The 8,926-nt window shown below is 39.9% G+C and overlaps 1 protein-coding gene across 12 annotated transcripts in view; it reads left to right on the top strand.

The window, feature by feature from the left end:
* Positions 1-7,978: 7,978 nt before the first annotated feature.
* The window catches only part of LOC5566052 (CD151 antigen), a 280,588-nt gene continuing 279,640 nt past the window's right edge, over positions 7,979-8,926 (top strand). For 7 of the 12 annotated variants that reach the window (XM_021852742.1, XM_021852737.1, XM_021852731.1 and 4 more), the window contains exon 1: positions 7,979-8,171. The gene's annotated coding sequence lies outside the window, so the exon portion shown is untranslated. The other 5 variants (XM_021852736.1, XM_021852740.1, XM_021852735.1 and 2 more) reach the window with 5 other exon arrangements.

Genomic DNA, 8,926 nt, shown 5'->3' with positions numbered 1-8,926 from the left:
TGACGGCGGATCCGAGGGTTCCTTGAATCCTTGCCACGAGGTCCTTAATGTCTTTGTGCACGTTGTGCCTCTTATCGACGAATTCCCGAAGCTCATCTACGACGGTTTTCGCCGCTTCCACCTTCGATTGCCTCGGGGGTAACTTCCACGCACTTTGCAGCTGATGTTGCTGCTGTCTCTCACGCTGCTCCTGCTCACTTTGCGACTTATCCCGCCGCTCCTGTTCACGTGTTCGCTGCTCGTGCAGTTCATCTTCGCTCTGCTGGTGTTCCAGCTGCTGCTGTTCCAGCTCCTGCTGTTGGCATTGCTTCGGTGGCGACCTCGGCAAGCCACTTTTTGCGAACGGATTCGCTGTTTCACCTACGTTGATGTTGTTAACTTCCATGCTTAAGGGTCCCCCCTCCAAGCCGCTATCTCCACCCGTCGTAAGTAGTCGTCCTTGTGATCCCATGGGTACCTTTGCTTGCAGTGAGGTCCACGCGAGGGCTGACACGGTCCTTCATGGGGTACCGGGTTCAGAGCCAGATCGACGCTAGTCAGGAATATCCATCTGAGCCTACTTCCACCAGCTAAGGTGGCGAGCTTTGAACGTACTAGGAGGCCTGCCACGGTTTTAACGGGACGGGGGCAACCGTTCCATTAGCCCACCTGCCGTTTCAGAATAGTGTCACCCATTCTTACTAAGGAAGTGGAATAGAGCGATTGTCAGCTCTATAACGTCGTGTTGATACAGTCCTTGACCTTGTCCTTGTCCTTGCAGCCAGTATGCCGTAATTAGGATCTTACTGGCATCGATCCTAATGTGCCGGTTGGCACTCCAATGGTTGGGCTAAGGCACTTTGAAAGCGGTACCAGGTCGCTTGTTCAGGGTTACTTACAGATATGTGGTTTTTTGTAGAGATTCACCAGAGCCCACTGATGAACCCCCGCCACATCCTAGGTAGACCATGCTTGAGCCCCTGGTCAGATGGACCAGACGCTCGGCCACCTCCCGAAGGAAGTACCAAAGGTGGTATTCCATACGGCTGTATGTATGAGTTTCGCTTGGAAAGGGTAAAAATCCCAAGCTTCCACCTGGCACCTCCTCACTCTAGCTGATGTCAGAAGGACAACAGTGCCCAGGTTGCACTACCAGCTAAGTACGCAACCCTTAGCTGGCGGTCTTTGTCATCGTTAGACCCGTGGAAGCGTGAGGTAGGGGCTTGTGAGGACCAGAGCTATGTTGGACGCTCCTTCCTGGTTGTCGACTCACCATTTTGCAACCCACATGTCCGTGTGTGTGTATGTTTTTTTTTTTTTTTTTTTTTTTTCATGCAACTAGGAGTTTAAAAATCTTCATAGACTGGCCTGTATATGTTCATGCTCATGCCAGTGTAATTTTTGGCGCGGTGTGGGATCCACTTAGTGCCTTCCCCACTAAAAACACTCTCCTAGGTTTAGTACCATCACCATCACCCTCCGGAACTACCTTCCGATATTACTTCGAAGGGGAGGACAACGTGCTGAGCGCACCACTTCAATTTGTTATTCTACATGCTGAGCCCTTCGGCTCCTGAGCCCTTTGGCTCCTGAGCCCTTCGGCTCCTGTTAGCAGTTTTAAAACCGTTCAACGACGTGCCTCATGCTGAGCCCTTCGGCTCCACTCGTTAGTAATTTGTTAATACCTATTTTCGCCCTTTGGCGACCCGTCAATTTGTTAGTACCTACATGCAACATTCTGAGCCCTTCGGCTCCAGTTTGTGCACCACTCTGAGCTCATACAAAGCCCGCACTCGTACGGTTACGGCGACCATCTCCTTTCCATAGTTCAGCTGGTAAGATGCCGAGGTCGGTCCAACGATTCCGGTTGAGCATAACTTCCGGTTCGTAGGCGCCCCGACTATTCAATACCAGCGTTCCGCCGTATTCTACTCGACCAGTCCCCGACGGTGGACCTAATCTACACCGACGGAGAGTTCCCCGGCGGTGGAATTTCTCCCGACACCGATTCTTCTACTTCTACGATACGAGCCGACCGGAGGGGTGCCGAAGTCAGTCCAGCGATTCCGGTGGAGCCTAGCTTCCGGTTCACTGGTGCCCCGACGACCCTCAACCGTCGCTATGACACGTCTACTCAACTAGTCCCCGGCGGTGAACCTAGCCTACACCGACGAAGAATTCCCCGGCGATGGAAGTTCTTCCGATACCGATTCTTCTTCTGCTGCTGCTACTGCTGCTCTTCAATTTTTTACGGGCCGACCGGTAGGGTGCCGGTGTCAGTCCAGCGATTCCGGTGGAGGCTAACTTCCGGTTCACTGGTGCTCCTACGACCCGGGACCGGTGCTACGTCGCGTCTACTCAGCTAGTCCCCGGCGGTGGATCTAGCCTACTCCGGCGGAGAGTTCCCCGGCAAAGGAATATCTCCCGGAACCGAGCAGTATCACTTTCCCTTCGTCCGCTCTTTTAGAGTGTCGAAAACAGTCCGGCGCCCTTCTTCGTTCGGCAGGGCTGCCTACGTCATCTGACGCTGCTCCTCTCGCCATGTCCGCTGTAGTGTTGACATAATCTGAACAACAGATCGGTTCACCGCGTTCCACTTATCTTCATTACTACACATCTTTAGGACGATATTTTCCACGTTCACGTCGTCTCCGACGATGGCAGTCATTTCGCTTCGCTGCTGTGTGTGTATGTGTGTGTGTATGTGTGTGTGTATGTGTGTGCGTATGTGTGTGTGTATATGTGTGTGTATGTGTGTGTGTATGTGTGTGTGTGTGTTACAAAAAATGTCACTCAATTATCTCAGCCGTTTGTCAACCGATTTAAACACTTTTAGCTCTTAAAGAAAGCTACAACATTCCCATAGAACGCTATTGAATTTCATTGCGATCGGACATTTCGTTACAGAGTTATGATTCAAACAGTATCGTGAAGTACTAGAAAAAGCATATTCTAATATTTTCAACTGTCTGCATTTTGATCGATATCTCAGCCATTTTTGAACCGATTTAAGTTCTTTTATCGGCTAATGAAAGCTCTGACATTCAATCATAAGCCTTCAAATTTTCATTGAAATCGGATTACTAGTTTCAGAGATATCATTGGAAGAATTTTCTAAAGTACTGGAAAACAAATTTCTCTGAAATATTCATTTTTACCCTTCTTACAACCATAAGAAGGGTATAAAGATCGCTTGAAAAACCGACTTTTGATCCGAGGCCCGGAGGGCCAAGTCTTATTTACCAATCGATAGAGCTCGACGAACTGAGCACATGTCCGTGTGTGTGTATGTGTGTGTGTATGTATGTGTGTATGTGTGTGTGTGTGTTACAAAAAATGTCACTCAATTATCTCAGCCGTTTGTCAACCGATTTAAACACTTTTAGCTCTTAAAGAAAGCTACAACATTCCCATAGAACGCTATTGAATTTCATTGCGATCGGACATTTCGTTACAGAGTTATGATTCAAACAGTATCGTGAAGTACTAGAAAAAGCATATTCTAATATTTTCAACTGTCTGCATTTTGATCGATATCTCAGCCATTTTTGAACCGATTTAAGTTCTTTTATCGGCTAATGAAAGCTCTGACATTCAATCATAAGCCTTCAAATTTTCATTGAAATCGGATTACTAGTTTCAGAGATATCATTGGAAGAATTTTCTAAAGTACTGGAAAAAAAAAATTCTCTGAAATATTCATTTTTTTACATTTTGATCAATTTCTCAGCTATTTTTAATCCAATTTAAGCTCTTTTTTCGTCGATTGAAAGCTCGGATATCATTCACAACCATATTGCAATCGAATTATAAATTACAGAGATAAAAATCATTATTTTCAAAAATCTCTAAAATTCCCCCTTTTTTTAATTTAAACCTGCACATTAATCTTAAAAAAATCGCTGGCAAAATCATTTTAGGACATAATTTCTTCATTTCTCGATATTATTTTACAGGATGGCAACATGGGTTTATAGACCCTCTTAAACTATGATAATAAGCGTATGAAAACTAATAAAGTTCGATATCCGCCTTTTGTCGTGCAGTTTCCTGGACTTTTTCTCAAACCATTAAACTATTAGGGCAGATAGAACATAGTCACAAAATCCTAAAGTTTAGTTATATGTACTGGTACAAAGTTCCAAATGAATGATGAATAATAATTATCTCATACCTGTATGGAAATGTAAGAAGGGTTCAGTCTCACCATCGGTGGATTAAGTCAGGTTTTTTTTTATATTTCTGGTGTGGAGTGAACATTGGTCATCTATGTGAAGGATGTGCGGTAGTAATTAAAATGCCGTTACTCACTAAATGTATAGCCTCTGAAGCCAAGTACGAACACCAACTGTTGCAACTCATTTGTCTTCGAGTTTTGTTTTAGTTGAAAACATAGTGAATTACCTAAATGTAAGCAGTTGCCTCAGGAGTTGTTGCATTTTTTGCTGTTGCAATAATACCTCGATATAACGTGACTCGTTTTTTATTTTCGTTACGTAATATCGCAGCAAAATATTTCTTCTAAATTTCGTTTAACATGTATTGTTTGATGAGAAAATGGATCGAAAATTGATGTTATTGACTTTGTAGGCATTTTCAGTCTTTCTTACATATTTTTTTATAATATATCTCCCTGTTTTATTTTTTTTATAATTTTCTTAACATTTTTTTTGAATTTGGCATGTCTATTGCTGTAATCCATAAAACAATGAATTCCTGAAAAATCTTTAGTGAAATCCATGAACACTAGGAGAAACTCTAAAAAAACTCATGATTTAGATCTTTCAGATATTAAAAAAAATGAATGTTAAGCAGTCCATGAACATTTCTAGCAGGCAATTATGGAACTTTAACAATTTTGTTATAGTTAACTGATTTCTTGAAGGAATTTTGGAAAAAAAATTCCAAGAATTCTTTAAAAAAATGTATAGGAGTATTTACGAAAACAATGCCTAGAAAATTCTATTGGAAACAAGAACTATCATTGAGGGATACTCCAACGAAAAGTTTTTGAACGAATACTTGGTGAGATCATCGGCAATATTCTTGGAGAATTATCTTGGGGATCTGGGGAACTTGATCAGTTTAGATCAGTTTAAGAAATGAAAAATATCCGTAGAAAAATCTTTTGACGAATACTACAAGAATCACTTGGAGAACCCCCTGAACATAGAGAACTTTCTTAAGAAATTCCTGATGGAATCAGTGAAGGATTTCGTTCAACATAGAAACCTTGAAGAAACTTAAGTAGTACAAAGAATGGTTGTTATATAAATATTCGGAGAAATTCCATCCTTGCTGGAGATATTCCGAAAAGATTGTTTTTCAGGTTTCTGGACGAATACTTGTACGATTATTTGGAAAAAAATCTAGAGCACTTCGAGAATTATTACTGGATTGCTCTTCAGAAGGGCTTCTGGAATAATTCATGAAAAATTGCTGGAAAAATTAATGAGTCTCTAGACCCCGGAAAAAATAAAGTATCGTAGCCCGAAGAGTTTAAGCAATTTATAATTGAATCCACTTTATATCGTGGAGAAATTACTTAGTGCAATTCTTGATCACAGAACTAGAGAAACATTAGTAGCTGAACAATAATTTATTAAACTGGAATAAATTTTTAGGAGTGATTTGTTAAACTCTCACTCATCAAAAATGAATTCCCATAGATATAATAAAAACTATTGGAGACATCCAGAATGCTTGAATAAAAAAATCCTTGAATTCAGAATTGCCTGGAAACAGTTCTTGGCCATATTCTGGAGAAATTTCTGGAAGAATATTTTAACTATTTCTTGGTGGAATGTAATGAGTGTTTTTTTATTAAATTACCCTTGGAATCCTTAAGACGCGAATCCGTTAATGATAAATAAACTTACAGCTAAAGCTACATTTACAACATAAAACACGGTCGTTGTAAATTGCTCAAAGAGATCGAACAGGGGTTCACAATCTACACCGATAAATCACAACGGGAACAATACTGATTAAATATTCCTTGAAACTCTTGGAGAAATCTCTGTAATCGCGTCTATAGACCAAGCTGTGGATCGTGGGCTCAATTCCCATCGGTAGCGGATCAAGCATGCCTCAATAATAAGTTATTGATTTTTGTATGAATTGAACATCTTTGGCTATCACAAATGAGCTACACTGCCCATAACTGCATATTTGTAACATTCGACAAAAGTAGGCATTGAGTAAATGGGATACCAAGTTTGCATTATATTGCAGTATGGGAGGGAACTGATATTTCAAAAAATCAATAAGAATTCAAAAGTGCTTATGTTGTTCGGATTGGATATTGAACAATAACTAATTACTGAGATGACTGATTTGAATACGGTCTTCGGCAGTTCAATTTTTACCCTCAAGAGCACATGGACAAATACTTTGGTTGATTGAATGAATTGCTTGCTTTTTCCATAGTAATTGGAGAACTTGTGCAGTCTAAGTTTTCATCCAAATGATCTCGAATTCTGGAAGGACACCCTGAATCTGAAATAGTATCAAAAAGACGGTGTGTAGCAACAACGAAATTTTGACCCACTATAATGGATATTAAGGACTGTACATTTTATAAAGAAGACACCATGTGCATGTTTTATCTTTTAAATTTATCAATGAAATTTCAATCGGTTTTCTGCACATGGTTCGACTACTATAGTATAATGTTGTGATAATAAAAAAATCTCCAAAATCATTAAATCTCACAAGAATATGGAACAATATTTTTAGAAGTTGGCTGGAAAATTCTACAATCTATATTTTTAATTTTCAAAAAAGGCTTGTTCTTTAAAAGCAGCATCATCAATCAGAAGCCTGATGGAAAAAATCAAGTTATTTTTAAAGCAACAGTTTTACAGATATAATAAAATGATTTTGGCCCGATATTTTTAGTGAAAAATATTTTTAATTTGAAGGGAACTGGTATGAGTAGATTTTTTTGGTTAAAAGTACGTTCTGGTGGAAGTGCTAATATAGTATCAATATGAAAAGTAACTTACGCCTTCATAATGTTACTTACTTATTCCCCACGTCACATTTAAAGCACAATAGAAAAACAATCATTTTTAGAAGACCTTTAAAAGTACATTGACAATCATCAAAATTGGCAACACTGCTGTATTAAAATCGATTTTATTTTACACATATTATTTTGATAATATGTAATTCTGAGATTACCAATTGAAATAATCGGAGAAAAACGTGTACAATTTTCAGTGGATCAATAAATATGTGTACAAGTTTTTAAAAGTAAAGAGTAAAATTAATACTCAAGACTACGGTTAAACTCACGATTTTGCTCTCGTTTACACAAATATAGTTTTTTCTAAATCTAAACTATTTTTGAAACACGCTTTTTAATTTTATTTTTTATTGACAGTGAAAGAATTGTGTATCAGCAAATTTGGCCCTAAATTAATAGATCACTAAAGTTACCTAATGTCAAAGAATGGTGGAATATAATTGATTTTTATAAAGCTATACCTTTAGTAGAACATAGTAAAGGATACAAACAAACAATTTGTTCAAAAAAATGAGGATTTTTGTTTTGTGGAAAATACTTGGTTAACTTTGACGAACAGCTTTTCTTAGGTGTTTTTGGAAAAACTCTTTAGCGTTTCAACCAAAAGCATTTTCTAAGATCTTATATTTTCATAGCATTGCGGAATAATAGTTGAACGATGCACAGAATACCGATTACGATTCTATCAATAAATAAAAAGCTAAAATGAACATTCCTTTTCTGCAAAAAGCTAGGTGCGAACTTTGGCCCCGCCTTACTCTATAATGGTTGGTTCATGCCTGAGCTAAACACCTTCTTGTAGGAGCAGCACACGATGGGTGGGCAGCACCAAAAGCGAACTTGAGAGAATTGAGCCAAACCTACAGCTTAGCGTGCACGTGTTCCTCCCAGAAAGTTGCCTTCGATCGCGATCACCGTCATAACAAAAACAACTCCAAGAGAGCAGCACGCCTTCGTGAGAAATTCCGTCCAGCTAGTCGCATTCAAACCGCGAGATCGAGCACATGTTCCGTCCTGCCGATCGTTTGCTTTTCCACTTGGTTCTGCGTCGTAGTTCGAAAACAACAAACTTGCCGGTAGGCTCGAGCGCGCCGCTATCACCGGGTCATGCCGTTATGGTAATCGTGGAGTCGTCGAGAGAGTGATAACAAATCGTGTCGAAGTGAGTTCACTTTTGACGGCTCGTTGAAATGTTATGATAACATCTTCGCCTCCAAAGAGTAGCCCTAGTAGCCCCTTGGGTGAGGTTTTTTTTTTTGGGCGTGCAAACAAAGTTCGTGATTGAAGTGCTTGTCGTGTTTTTGGTGGAGAAGCCGAGTATCTGTTTGCCGGGGTGATTTGGGAGCTTCAATTTATTTGCGCCAAACGCGCGAATGAATTGCGAAGCATGCGAAAGCTGGAAGCAGGAGTGCCGTTTTGTCGAAAATCTATATCCGCATTTGGCCGTCACATATTGTGTATTGCGAGTATCTAACGGAATCGGTGCGGTTGTGTGTTCAAGTGCTGCTCGAGCTGTTGGATTGGCTCCGGATTTTATTGGTTTTTGGCCAAGTGTTACAAAAATAGTCAAACAACGCTGCTTCTCCGGGGAAAGGATGTCAACATACTGCATAGTGGGTGAAAATGGACTTGAAAGGCAATTTTAAGAAAACGCTGGTTGAAAATTTTGTAATATACTTGTATTTAAAAGAAAAATCCATTTAATATTACGAGAAATCGATTGGTGGTAGTCTGATCTTGTGAAGACTTTGATGAAGTGTTAATGATTTAATGTATTTGTTACATTTGGGTATTCAACTCAATGTGATTTTTGAAAGCTAATTTTTTATCTAGCATGAGTTCTAGAAACCTAACTTCATGTGACCAATTTATTGGAGCCCCTCTCAACGTGACACCATGTCTACTTGAAGGTTTCAA

This window comes from Aedes aegypti, chromosome 3, assembly GCF_002204515.2.
Source record: "Aedes aegypti strain LVP_AGWG chromosome 3, AaegL5.0 Primary Assembly, whole genome shotgun sequence".
Lineage (NCBI taxonomy): Eukaryota > Metazoa > Arthropoda > Insecta > Diptera > Culicidae > Aedes > Aedes aegypti.
The sequence above is the reverse complement of the archived record's forward strand: the minus strand, read 5'-3'. Positions and strand labels throughout refer to the sequence as shown.